This window comes from Tachypleus tridentatus, chromosome 4 (genome assembly GCF_004210375.1).
Source record: "Tachypleus tridentatus isolate NWPU-2018 chromosome 4, ASM421037v1, whole genome shotgun sequence".
NCBI classification, from domain to species: domain Eukaryota; kingdom Metazoa; phylum Arthropoda; class Merostomata; order Xiphosura; family Limulidae; genus Tachypleus; species Tachypleus tridentatus.
In genome coordinates, this window is record NC_134828.1 from 47,609,937 (window position 1) to 47,625,366 (window position 15,430).

Here is a 15,430-nt window from a genome sequence, read left to right on the forward strand (position 1 = left end):
ATTTATTTCAACTTCTTGTGCGTATGGGTTTTGGCTCTACTTTTGTTCATTGGGTTCGTCTCTGCTACACTTCTATTTCTAGCTGTGTTAAGTTTAATGGATTTCTCACTAATGGTATTGCTGTAACTCTGGGTATTCGACAAGGCTGTCCAATGTCTGCTTTACTTTACGTTTTCAGTGTCGAACCATTGCGCAATATGTTAGCTCATAATGTTCATATTACTGGTATTGGGGTGATGTGTTCCTTAACGCCATCCCTTATTTATCAGCATGTTGATGATTCCACGTTGACATTACGAACGCCATTTCCTTGCCGCACGTGTTGGACGTATGCCAAACTTTTGGTAGAGCTTCTGGGGAGGATGAACTAGACCAAGAGTCAGGGTTTGTGGGTTGGGAGTTTGGCCTCTTCTGCGAACTTTGTCCTGGGAGAATGAGAATTTCCCAGGATCCTGTTAGGATTTTGGGTATAGTTTTCACTCCCATTTCGATGTCATCCTGCAAGATATGTGGCAGGGTGTTTTGCGCAGGGTATCTCGTATCTTGGTGTCCTGGCAATTTCGTTCTTTGTCGCTTAAGGGTAAATCATCTCTTGTGGTGAACTCCTTGGCATCTGTGTTGTGGTACCATTGCAAATTCTCCCGTTGCCAACACAGTTTGAGGCTCGGTTTCGTAAATGTATACTGGATTTTATTTGGCGGGTGGTATCCATAAAGTGGCATACGGTATTTTGATCTGGAGTTACGATTGTGGGGTTATCAATTTGGTGGAAGTTAATGTCTGGCTTTTCGTTTGAAATTGTTGCAGCGTTGTTTGGATGATTCTTGTCCTTCCACTCTGCAACAACTTCTTTCTGGGCTTTTTCTTGGTGTGGCAATCTCTTTGGGCTTTCGGGTTCTTCAGTGCCGGATGTTGCCACGTTTTGTGAGGTTGTTGCCTTTGTATATTCAGGAAATGTTTCATGCATGGAAGGTTCTTCTTGGGGATAAAGGGCTTGTCCCAGCTCCTTTTCCCCACATGTTTTGATGAACCTCTGTTTTCAATCCTTCTATTGTCGATGTTCGGAACCGAATATTTTATTTTCCTGAATTTATTAACGCAGGCTTGGTTTAGGTCCGACATTTGTTGTACGAGGTGCTCCCAGGTTTTCTTCCGGTGAAGGCGGTCATTGAAATGTGTACGAACGCTGACACGTTGGCCAATGTCCGTACAATTGTTTCACATTTTAATATGCTTAAGGAGGTGCTGCCTGTGGACTGGTTGGCTTTTTGTCCACCCAGCCGGCTCCTCTACCACCGACCACGTGTAGTTGACCTGTATTTTCTGGGCCACTCTGCTAACCGGGTTCATTTTTAGGGGTTATTGCTGAAGCAGTTGGTGGGTTATTTAAAGAGTTTACTTGTTACTCATGTCCCTGCTCCATTCTATTGAGGGGATATTGTTCCTTCTGGAGATTAGAAACTCATTCGCAAAATCACTTATTCTTCTTTTGTGGGTTTTCATATTTGTGTTGTGGATTATTTACTGTGGTTGTGGGCGATAACCAGTAATGTCAAGCTGGTTTATATGGACAGACATCCCACAGGGTTGTTCACTTTCTGTTCACAGGCGAGGGAAACCATTGACCATCTGTTTTACCTATGTCCATTTGTACAGCCTTTGTGGTCCTATGTATATGCATTATTGGCGTTTTATTTTGGTTGTCCTATATCTAACTGGGTTTGGAGGAGATGCCAATTAGTGGGATCTCATCCTTCGTTACCTAGGAGATGCTGGAACATCTTCTGTTTGCTTACTAGTTTGGCACGACAAGTTATATGTTCTGCTCGTTCAGTTCATTTGGCCAGTCATCGCGAAATTCATTTAATTTCCATGTTTAAAGTACGTGTACATAAACATATCTATCTCCATTATCATAGATGTTTGTTACATAACTCACTAAATGCTTCTTTATTCTGCGTATTCTTATGCTGGTATCTTGGTAACCCAAGGTGCACAAGGTTATTTCTTATATGATTTGTTAAGATATGTTGTTATTTCTTTATTTGCATTGTCTTTATATTTTGTCGCCAATGCCAGATCCATTGGTTTCTTGTTTTGTTAATGTTCACCGTACTATTTGGTGGATCACCTGCTGTTCACAATTACCTCTTTTTATTTTTTACCTAATTTTATTAACTTTGTGGTAATTTTTAGCATGATGATCTCTTGAGTTATTATTACATGCTAATTCATTAACATGTGTTTTATTTGTTGTATTTCTGTATACCACCTCGTTGAGGTGGGATGAATAAAGAGAAAAAAAAAGCTGGTCTTAGGCACCAATCCGAAAGGGCGTGGGTTCGAATCCCACCGCTGCCATTCTTTCTTTATTATGCTAGTAATCAGATGAACAAGAAGTGTGGTTTATAATATTACGATGGAGAATATATTTGGTGGGCCAGGAAAACAAGGCTACAAGCGATTGTCGCCAATTAAACACGAGACAGCTACCACATATCTAAAGGTTTATGTAAATGTGAGCTAAACACAGAAAACTGGAACATGTAGAATTCACAACCAGACTGTGTGCCAACACAGTTTGACAAAATATTCGTTATTTACAACACCCCTACGTTTTTTTCCATTATTATTAATTAACGTGTCATTATTTATACACTGAGTATAGAGGAATAATGTTTCATTGGAAATTGGAAAACGCGGATAGAGAAGCCGCTAATACCGTCGCAGTATTTAAAGATATGGAGAATTCCGGGAATATCGTGATGTTACAATTAATGGTTCCAAATAAAGTTGAGATTCTATAGAAAACCTTGAGAGTAAGAATAAGAGCGAGATGTTCCTGCAGTAATTCTGCTAAACACTGGATAATGTTTCTAGTACCTTCCTAATTCACTGATCTTTACACTTCCATTAAAAATCTGGGCACAGAAAATAAACTTGTGGTGTACAGAAAGTGGCTGTAACTGCCTTCTTGTGATGCTTCTACACATGGAACACATTTTTTGAAGCTAGGTTTCGTGAAAGTTCGATTCTACAGATAGATTTAAAAGATTGCATGCCAGTTTGTTCCAACAGAGACGTACGGTCAGCATAGATTCTGATGTGGCTTTGCTATTAGAAAACGCACATATTTACTGTCAGTACCACTGTTGTGTTGAATTGATCTTTTTTTTCATATCGCAATCTCCAAGATATGACACTCTTTTGTGTAAAGAAGGATGACGTGTAATATACGGATTGAAACACTTTGTTATGCGTCCAGATGAGATTTACCTAAACCTTTAGATATGTGGTAGTTGTTTCATGTTTATTTGGCGACAAAGTTTACAGTCTTTTTCCACTGGGCCCACCAAAAATATCTTGTTTTGAAATATATTGCCCACATTTCTTGTTCATCTAATAAGTGGCATAATAAAGAAAGAATGGCAGCGGTGGGATTCGAACACACGTTCTTTCGATTGGTGCTTTAAATCAGCTACTTAGACCGCTCAGCTATGCTGTCGTGTATTTTAGTTTCTACACATTTGAAAAAAAGTTCCTTTATATATACATGTGTCTCGATAATCACTTAATTTCCACATTCAACATGCTGTATTCTGTTACGAAACTCACTTGTAATAACGTATAAAAAGAAAGCACTGCTTTTATGTGTTAAATTAGAAAGATGTATTGAAAGGGATTAATCCTTTTCTTAACTTATTGACACTGATGTCTCGAATCATTTCTTTATGATTATGGTTCTTATCCTTTCCGTCGGAACGCTGCTGACACGATCACAGTTTTTCGTACCACTGTGTGACCATGTGCGGCTACCCTGCATAATCAGTTAGGTTGTCTCCCACAAGAAAATGTTTCAAGCCGTATTTTACATGTCATCCTTCGTTACACAAAACAGGGGAGAAGGAAGACTGCCAGTGGTCTCAAGCATGAGATGAACAACCATGTACCAAAATTACAGAAAAGTGTCCAGAACTACAGTATCAAGAAGTCTCAACGAGAGTGGAATATTTGGTTGTGTGGCAGTGAAAAACCTTTATTTCGATCTCCAAATATTTTCACGAGACTGAAATATGCTGAAAATAGTACAAAAACTGGACTGTTGATGATTGGAAAAGGGTATTATGGACATATGAGTCCAAATTTAAAATATCTAGATCGAAACGATCGGTTGTATCTCCACGGAACAAAGGAGAAAGAGGGTAACCTCAATGCATAGCACCCATCATGAAGCTTGGGAAGGCAGTGTAATGGTTTGGAATGCAACACCTAGAATTAAATAACCTAACAAATGATGTAACACTGGTGACTGATATCGTGTTTTGACGGGAGACGTTCTTACATTTCCACTCAACTCAATGAACTCACGTACCTTACAGAAGGTCTCGTCAACAACGACGTGAGTCACAAAGTGCATACAGTCCAGAAAGAAAGTCCGTAATAAAGAGTCGGTAAAAGTGTTTTTTTAAAGAAATGTTATCACTATCATTCTAATGTATACGGACATTTCTCCAACTCAGGATTTTGTTGTACATTTAATAGACTAAACTCAATTTTGTTTCTGACTTTGTATGTTATAAAAGGAAATTTCCTTACTCATGAAAAGAATGCTTGTTTACATTTCACAGGCAGTCTGTGCAAGAGATCTCGAGGCTGCTGTCAAACACAGGCCCATCAGTGTTCTCGCTAATAGAAATAGATACTGCATTAGCAATTAGCTCCACTTTATACACCTATTTACTAAGTTTTATTGATTATCACAAAATTAGTATAAAAATGTGTAACATTCGTATCATTCCTACTAGACACTGTTCCGTCTTTAATGTGATATGGCTTTTATCTTACTACAATGAACTTTACTAATTTTCTTAAATCTTATAAGAGTGTTACATATTAAAATATAAAATTAAAATTCCATTATTATGTTATATGGTAGAAATAATAATAACTTAATTAGGATAATCTCGGTATTTGATCATTATTTATTTGTTTGTTTCGTTGAATTTTGCGCAAAGCTACACAAAGGCTATCTGCCCTAGCCGTCTCTAATTTAACAGCGTAAGACTAGAAGGAAATAAGCTAGTCATCACCACCCACCGCCAACTCTTGGACAACTCTTTTACAAACGAACAGTGGGATTAGTTGTGACATTATAATGCCCCCATCGCTGAAAGTTCGAGCATATTTGGTATGAAGAAAATTCGAACCCGTGACCCTCAGATTACGAATCGAGTGTCTTAACCGCTGGACCTATTTGAATAGTAATCTCTGGAGATTTAATCATGTTGGTGAATGTCTGACATAATTTTTTTGTGCGAATTTACATGAATGTTCCTTACGAATTAACTTCATGTAAAAAGGCAGATATGTCTTTTTCGTTTAGAATACACATCTTGTCATAAGGTCCCAGAACTTACAAATATATCACTCTATTGAAAACATCTACTATTATATTAACAGTACTAAATGTTCCAATGATAGAGTGACGTAACATCATAGCATTTAGACCGTTTTCTGACTGATCAACAGAATACAATTCTCACAGTTAAAGTAACTGCTGTTTGTGCTTATATGCGAGAGAAATATATTAATTCCTGTCTTCATTATGTTCAAATATTGCACGACAAATAAAACAGGTTAATTCTCGAGTTGAGGTTATTGACTGGCATATGACTAGTGAACACATGTCATTAAGTCATGTATTGTAACTGAAATACAATAGACTTGTATGAAAGCTAATATATTCTTGGCAGTCTTATTTTATCATTTATACATATTTCAGTTTGTCTTATTCCAAAATATCAAAGGATATCGAGTTGGCGTCGCAATTTGCCCTTAAGATAAGTTTAAAAACACAACCAAAATCATTTCTTCATTATTATGTCACTGAACCTAAAAGTCAATTAAAATAAATTTATTTATTCTTCCACTTTACATAATGATACAAAAGTGTAAATGTGTATTCATAAATTTTCAAAATTTTAGAGTATATTAGAAATTTATTTTCTGTTTTCGATTTAGAACTCACATGTTTGTTTTTTAAAACTACTGTTGTTTACAAATTTAATTTGCCAAGATCTATACATAATCTAACTTCTTCAGAATGTAATTGTTTAGACACAAAAAGAAATATCAGTACCATCCATTTTACAATTTGGGTTGTATTCTTCGAAGTTATACTTATTTATAACTTATTATGGATATAAAGTTTATTGTCTAATGATAAAAGTATACGTTATGTATTTATAAAATGTGGGAAAATCGTCTTATTTGCAGGCTATATCTTTCATTGTAAGGCTTAACAAAGTTGAAATATTTTGTCAAGAATTTTTTACAGGTTTTGCTCTTCAAAGCTTTAAAAGCAGAATGTATGCACATTATGCATGATAAATCTTGATAAATTCACTTTTTTCTAACTTAAGTCGTCACCCGCTGGTACAGCGGTAAGTCTACGGATTTATAATACTAAAATCAGGGGTTAGAGTCCACTCGCTGGATTCAGCAGATAGCCTGAGAAACCAAATAAAAACAGCCGTAAAACTATGCTCACCTTATAAAATTAACGAGTTAGACAAAATAATACAATGTTTCATCAACATCAACAAGTTTCATCCACAAACCGAAACAACATTATACACACACACCTAGACAAAAAGCAAAATCAACTAACAAAAGTAAATATATCCCACAAATTAAAAAATCACGAAACCATACACTGCTGCATATCATATATTCCCGACATCAGCAGAAAAATAATCAACATTTGGCAAAAAATACTAACAAAATATGACAATCCAGTTAATACCTAATTTATTCAAAAACCAGGCACAAAACTAAGGTCTATACTGTGTGAAAACTACACTGAAAAACACCACACCAACATTATTTATAAAATACAAAACCTTAGCATCGTACCAGTAAAACACATTTGTAAAAACATGTTATCAGTCTTATGGTGATACAATAATTTATAAAATACTTCTTATAATGAAATTAAACTATAACCAGTTAATATAATTAAATTATAACGTTAAGATTATACAGAAAAAACAACACGTACTTTTAATTACAGAAATGTAATTAAAGGCTAAAGTTGAATATATTTTGAAAAGCTTCTATATAGCTTTTCAAAAGTTAAAATTAATTAAGACATTTTTAAAACGGTGACTCGCTTATGTCATTTGTACTTAGTAATTATTAAATATAGGAATTACAATTGGTATTTCATAATATACATAGACAGTTTCCGTTGAAGAGAAGAAAAACCGCCTGTTTATTGAAATTCCTAATCCTGTTTACACAAAGCTATGAGTTTTAGAATGACCGTCTCTCTCTCAGTGAAATATTTGTTGAAGTCACAATAAACGAGGTTTAAGAAAACTTGATATGAAGTCTCGAAGGAAAAGTTCCAATTACCCCAGAGCAACTGATGTCATTTGTGAAAGTAAGACAAAAGGATATGTTTAACTGTAAGTAAAAAATTATTTTATTGGATTACCCATGATTGTGAAAGGTATGAATTGATCTAATAACAGAAGACGTTATTTTACAGTTTCTATTCTTGATATGGTTTCTAGAAGATTCGTTTTACGTAAATTTTTTCACGCTAGTTTTCTCTTGAGATTCAAGTAAGAGAATGGTAACATCAGGATATTCTAATAAAGATCTTTAAAGGAAGAAAAGAAGTTTTAAACTGCTGTAAAACTATTTGGACAGGAATTTAATGAAGTGCCGAGTCGAGTCGAGTGCCACTTGGCCGTGTTATAACGAAGAGGAAGATTTGTACAAAAACTAAAACCAAAATGTTGAACTATGAATAATGGTTTATTTTCAATTCACACAAATTTCAAGTTTAGATGTTTCGTAAATGAAAATGTAAGTAAAACTACATTATATAGTTTGTCAATACAGAAGAAATGGTATATTTTTTTTAGTAATATTTCTGTGATCATATCACTGAAAAGCGCTGAGGATATTCCATCTAACAAATAATCCAACAAATGCAAATGAATAACGAGACATTTTTTATGGAAGACTAATTTGGGGTAAAGTGTTGGGTGCTTTAACCCTTAACGTCTGAATACTCACTACTATTTATCGCATGCAACAAGTCTTGGGCATAACAGCTATCCCTCAATGAATTAAGATTTTAAAAGTAAAATCATGATAGACAGAATTAGTTCTGTACATACTTTGTAATCAGCTCACTTGCCCCTGCAAAACTGAAAAGAAATGATAATTGAAATCGCAGAGAGCACATGCCACCCGCTCTAAGGATCTATCCTGAAACAAGGAACGTTATTGTTCAGAAACAACGTTAATTTTTATTCTAATTACACACCCATGCTCCATCCTTTAGATAAATATTACGACGTAGCGAGAACTATAAACAAATATTTCGGTGACAATTAAACCTCCATCTAACTTATTGGCAACCTTATTTAAGTATAAGCAGAGCAAGCTGAGTCAAGACCATCTACTTGAAGTCGGCCCTCCATAACTGATACACTGAACAAGTGACCACTTTAATGACAAAATAAAATTTAAGACTTATGTTCATAGATTGCAGATAACCTTCAAACTCAAACATCTTCTTTTGATCGTAACGTAAAAATAAATGTAACCATTTCATTTATAAAATACATCTATTTCAGTAATTTAAATTATTTATTACAAAATATTTATAAAACCTTAATAATTTTCCATTCTTTCCAACCATAGATTTTAAACTTATTTCCAAACCACTGAACATTGTTTATAACTGGCATACCGTTGTTACAAATATTTAACTGTCATTTTTTATTTGAGAATTAACTATTCTTTATAGTAAAATATACAAAACGGCGATATTCGAGGAAGGGAGACAAATTGAAATTTGTTATGAATTAATGGATTTGTTTTACACGTAGACACACAGGAGACATCATTACAGTGCAAAAATCCGTGGATCAAAAGAAAGATATATTATATAGACATATTGGTTAACTTTGATTTTCAAATATTTGTAAACTTGTAAAATATGTGGATCAAATATTGTTTGTTTGTAGTTTGCTGTAGAATGGGTTATCTATGCTAACCCTCCGTGGATCAAAAGAAATATATATATTATATGAACATAGTGTACTTTAAAAGCAAAATAATTGTAAACTTAGTAATGCATGTGAGTATAGATATTTCACTGGAAAGCAGAAAAGGTTAACTTTCAGGAGTCGTCGTTAGGTGGTTACTTTGTTACGTCACAAAAAACTGAATCGCTTCTAAGGTGCCCCAGAAATCTTCATTGGTTTAAAAATGCGTTACAACATGTTCTCATGCTCGTTCAACTAATATGCATTCTGTTTTCACATGTCCCCATGTGGAACAGTAAGGTTTCGGACTTACAATGCTTAAGTCCAAGGTTCGATTCATCGTGCTCAAAAACAGTCAAATAAATTCATGTTTTTACCATTATTAAAATATACAGCTAATTAAAAAAATTGTTGTTTTTCTTTGGAAATAAACAATTTTTATGCCCCCAGAGGCACGGCTGGATGTCTGCGGACTTACAACGCTAAAAACCAGATTTCGATACCCGTGGTGGGCAGATTTCGGTACCCTTTGTGTAGCTTTGGCCTTAACTTCAAACTTAACCTTCGTCAACAAAATTTGTTTCATTCGTCATTGAGTTTTATATAATATTCTAAATATTTGATATTAACCCAAAGAATTGCTTCAAAGGCTTCTGTGTAAAATGTATAAATCATTTCATGCTATAACCTTCATTTTTACAATTTAATAAGAAGGTAATCGATTAGTTCTTGATTGACACTCAGACAACCTATTATTAGGATTTTTGTTTTGTTTGAGTGGAATTAAGCACAAAGCTACACAAAGGGCCATCTGTGCTCTGCCCACCACGGTTCAAAACACGGTTTATATAGGTTTAAATCCATAGACACCCTCTGTGACACTGTGAGCATATTTGTTTTTAGTAAGGGAGGGTTGTAAACATATATAAAATCTAGGACTTGGGTGCCGTTTAACAAACCCTTTAACCCCTCAATGGAACAACGGTATGTTTACTACGCCAGAAACCGGTCTTCGATACCTTGGTGAACAGAGCACACACAGCCCATTGAGTAACTTTGTGCTTATTTTCACACACAGAATAGCACACATTAAGCAAAGTACGACGTTTTCTAACATATGAGAATCGTCACAAAAAGTTATTCATGGTTTCAAACGACAATGCAAAGCATAAGAGAAATTCACGTCTTTATTTGGGGAGGGGATCACCAATATAAGGTTTTCAGTCGTACCTCAAGAAACTGGAGAAGAAAACGAGTATTCATGTTACATGTACTTTATACGAAAACAGAACGTGGAGTTCGGTACGATCTTTTGTTTATTTGTTTTGAATATCGCGCAAAGCTACACGAGGGTTATCTGCAATAAACGTCCCTAATTTAGCAGTGTAAGACTAGAGGAAATGCAGCTAGACATCATCACCATCCACCGCCAACTTTTGGATGAATAGTGAGATTGACAGTAACATTAAAATGGCACTATGGTTGAAAGGGCGAGCATGTTCGGTGCGACCAGGATTCGAACCAGTGACCCCAATATTACGACTCGAGCACCCTAACCACCTGGACATACCTGCAGGAAGTAGTGGTATATTTTTGTTAAGACAGCTTCACCCCAGAGTCATTTACAGTGGAAATTACGATACAGTGCAACATAAAGAAATCCAAGAATGGGTGTCTCAATATAAACTATAATGTGGGGAGGCTCCAAAGCCGTTTGAATATAATATACTCAACCCTTGTGTAATGCTTGATTAATCAATTTACCATTTTGTAGTCTCAACGACTCGTTGGAATAACTGATTGTTATTTCAAGTTATGTTCATTCTTATATATCATCTCCTAATGATGTACAAATTGAAGACATTGATTTAGTTTTACATAGAAGTAAGTTTTTATTTAGCCAAGCAAGTTATTTTCTATGTGAGTAGCAGGGTTTGTTTTATGAAAATGGTTGATGACAAAGACACAGTTTATCTGTCTTGAACTATCAACGCTAACTGTTGTACAGCCTTTTATCGCTACGATACATTACTTCTCGATTATTAATGACAGTACATGTCAGAATAGATAACTGAACTAAAACATCTCTTTCATTAATTACTTCTTTCGTCAAATAGATATTTTTTCATATTCCTAACAATAATAAAAAATGTTTCAAGATTTTTTAAAGAGAAACTACGGACAATAACTGCTTCATGCTAACGACTGAAGCGTTTCGATGTTATTTAATTATAATTGTTAAAATGTATTGAATAGACAAAGTGAAAATATATTTGCGTACTTTTGTTTGAAGGCACTATACTAATATACTAAGTAAACTCATTTTATTAAGAAATGGGTTACGATAGCAAATTTGCTATCACGTCAAACGGTGTATCGTTAAAAATTAAAATATGCTGTACGAACATTGTAATTCGCGATATGATTTCTCGTTAAATAGTTTATGAAACTGCGAATTCAAATATGAGATAAACAAATTACCGATTTTCGTGGGAAATCAAATCACGTGCTCACACTCTCTATAATATTCATCTGAAATAAAAACAGAAGTTGGGGTGCAAATCTGCGGTATTTGCATCATGTAGGTTTGAAAAATATTTAATTTCAATCATGGAACAGAAGTAATATAGGAGAGTTTGGAATGTATGAATTTTTTTTTCAAATTAATTCCAGACCCAAATAAGCATTTATCATCCTCAACTTCTTTAGGGACACTTCTTTAGGTCCTTCACTGCATGTGTTGACTGCCTTCATATATTTGTTTTGTCAAGATGAAGTGTTAACGTATTGTTTCAGTTTTATGGAATAATATTTAAAAGGTTTATATCTCCCGCTGAAATGCAAATGAAGACGTGTTGTCATAATTCTGCTTTCGGATAACTAGCACGATAAAATCTAAATATATATTTATCTCTACCGTCAAGAAAAAACAAAACAAACGCTGTCGACTGCTATACTGATGTAAGTAGATTAAATGATGCAGTAAATACCCTTCTCTCCGGAAATCTTTAGTTGAGATTCTATAAAAAACCTTGAGAGTAAAAAATAAGAGCGAGGTTTTACTGCAGTAATTCTGCTAAACACTGGAAAATGTTTCTGGTACCTTCCTAACTCACTGATCTTTACACTTCCATTAAGAACCTGGACACAGAAAATAAACCTGTGGTGTACAGAATGTGGCTGTAACTGCCTTCTCGTGATTCTCCTTTACACGGAACACATTTTCTGAAGCTGGGTTTCGTGAAAGATTGATTCTACGGATAAACTAAGAAGTTTGCAATGCCAGTTTGTTTTCTTAAAGACGTATGTTTAGGATATAGTGTGATGTGGCTTCGCTATAAGAAAATCGCACATATATACTGTCAGCACCACTGTTGTGATGAATTGATATTTTTTTTTATATCGCAATCTCCAAGATATGACATTGTTTTGTGTGAAGAAGGATGACGAGTAAAATACGGATTGAAACATTTTGTTGTGGGAGACAAACGAAATGAATGTGTAGGATAGCCGAACACGGTCACAGAGTGGTATGAAAAGCTGTGATCGTGTCAGCAGCGTTGCGATGGAAAGGATAAGAATCATAATCATAAAGAAATGATTCGAGACATCAGTATCAATAAGTTAAGAAAAGGATTAATCCCTTTCAATACGCCTTTCTAATGTGACACATAAAACCAGCGGTTTCTTTTATACGTTATTACAAGTGTGTTTCATCGCAGAATATACTATGGTGAATATGGAAATTAAATGGATATTGATATACATAGATATATATACAAAGGTTTTACTTGTAAATGAACTCTTTTCCAAAAGTGTAGAAACCAAAATACACGGTAGCGTGGCGGCGCGGTCTAAATCGCTGGTTTTAGGCACCAGTCCAAAAGGGCGTGGGTTCGAATCCCACCGCTGCTATTCTTCCTTTATGGAAGAAATATTTTGAAAGCGCCGGTTCTCGTTATCGAGTGCAGACGTGGTTTTCGAGCTCCTGTTTGACTTAGTGTGTGTTTCTTAGCTAAGCCTAGTGTGCGTGTTGTTATTTTTTTGCTAGTTTTTGTGCTTTTTGCCATTTGTTTGAACATGTCTTCATCCACCCAGAAGGTTATAGAAGTTATGCGTCGCACGGTGTTTGTGGAAACGTCAAATTCAAGCCATGGGGACGTGATCCATGCTGTTGTTACTGCGTTTGGTGCTGCGTCGGTTACTGCTGTTGTTCCAAGACCGGAAGGTTATGAGGTAACTTTTGTTCTCCCTGCTGATGTGGACCTGGGTATCGATGCTGGTCTTGTTGTCAATGGGGTACATTGTTCTGCTAATGGTGTAACTAAACGAACTATTACTGTGTCATTTATGGATGTCCCGGAATATATTGATGATGATATTATACTGAATAAACTTAAGGATTTTGCTTGTGAGGTCAAAAGCCCTATTGTATGGAAGGCATATATTTAGGTATTCGCCATGTTTCTGTATCATTTAGCGAGCAATATATCTCTTTGCCTTATGTTGTGAAGGTTTTCGATCCTTTGGGCAAGGCTGTTTTGTTAGAGGTGAAGCATGATCGCCAATCTAAAGTGTGTAATTTATGTTTGGGGCGGATCATTTATATCGCGATTGTACCCAGTTCATTTGCCGTCATTGTCATGCGCAAGGACACGTCCGGCAACGTTGTAACAAGCTTGTTGTTCCTCGGCCTTCTTCTCGTGACGACGCTGAAGAGGTTACGGCTGCTCACTCTAGTGCTGTGCCAGATGACGCTGACAGACTATCTGTTCGTCCACGCGTTGATTTGAAGGTTCCCCACTCAGTGGAGGCTGCAGCTATTCAAAGTGTGGTGGAGGATGATTCTTCTCGGCGAGGTTTCTGGTGGGGCCAGGGAACGGGCTAGTAGTCATTACCCTGCTGGAGGACGTAAGTTCGATAGTCACTTCCCACCGCTTACGGTTAGTGTTGAGTGTACCGCCGGCGATGTGGAGGTACCTCTTCGTCGTCGTTGGAAGTGTGCCAGTGTGGTGGCGATGGATACGGGAGACACCTCAAAGAAAGGCAGTGGACGAAAACGAGTGTCGGACATGCCAGTACTTCGGTTATCTCGAGCAAAGGCGAAGGCGGTGATCAGCCATAAATGAGTTTTATGTGCCAGTTTGTTGATTCAGTTTAGTGTATGTATGGTCTTTCATTTTTTTATTGTACTTTGTGCATATTTACTTAATTCTTTACTTTTGTTATTTTCACTCCTGTGTTTGAGTCAGTTTAATTTGCCTTCTTGTCTCTGTTTTTCGTATTTTGCATGGTACATTTACTCAGGGTGGGAGTATTGAATTGTAATGGGTTCCGTAATGTTGGCAAACTGGCTTATTATCTGGATTACTTTGTTACTCATTTTGATGTTGTTTGTTTACAGAACACGTTTTTCACTAATGATTTTCTTGATGTAGTATTGAAATTTTGGCAAGGTCTTGTTTTTGTTAATAATTCTCCTACTGGACGACAAGGGGTTGCCATCTTGTTGCAGCGGTTTTTGAGGGATAATATTACTTTCGTTAATTCTGATGGGGTGGGTCGGGTGCTGACTTTAAAATTAACTTTCGAGACTTTGTCTTTCCAGTTATCATCTGTATATGCTCTTCGCGATATTTACGAGCGACGAGATTTTTTCCAAACCTTAACCTATACTTTAGATGATTGCACGGGATTGCGGTTGTAGGGATTTTAATTGTGTGGTGGATGTGGCACGAGATCGATTTCCTGTTCGATTCTCCCGTGATGTCAGTCGTTCGGCTTTTGTTCAGTTCCTCACTAAGTTTGATTTACATGATGCGCATTCACTCTTATCGCGAACAAACCCTGGTTTCACGTGGAAGCGTTTTGTTGATGGTGAGTTGATGTCGTCTCGTCTTGATAAGGTTTTGCTTTCAGCTACCTTGCAGGGGAATATCCAACGTTTACATGCATTGTGGTTTCCTGCTACTGATCATGCTTTATTAAACTTCGAACCTACTTACTATGTTGCCTATTGTGAGAGGTCCTACTTTTTGGCACTTTAATAATCAGCTGTTGAAGGATGCCGAATATGTGAAAGCCATTACGCTGTTAATAGCCAGAAGTCGTAGTTGGTCAGTGTATGGGACTAATAAACTTTCTTGGTTTGCAACATTGAAATGCGCGATCCGTGCCCTTACCCAGCGATATTCGCTTCAAAGAGCGCGGACATCCCGATCTCGCAAACGTCAGCTTTCGTCATCAACTACTCGTGAGCTTCGTAAATTGTCACGTTACCCTGGTAGGTCTAAGGAAAAATTATATGAATTTGAAGTTGAATTGGAGACTTTGGATCACGACACGATAGAAGGGGCGAGGAT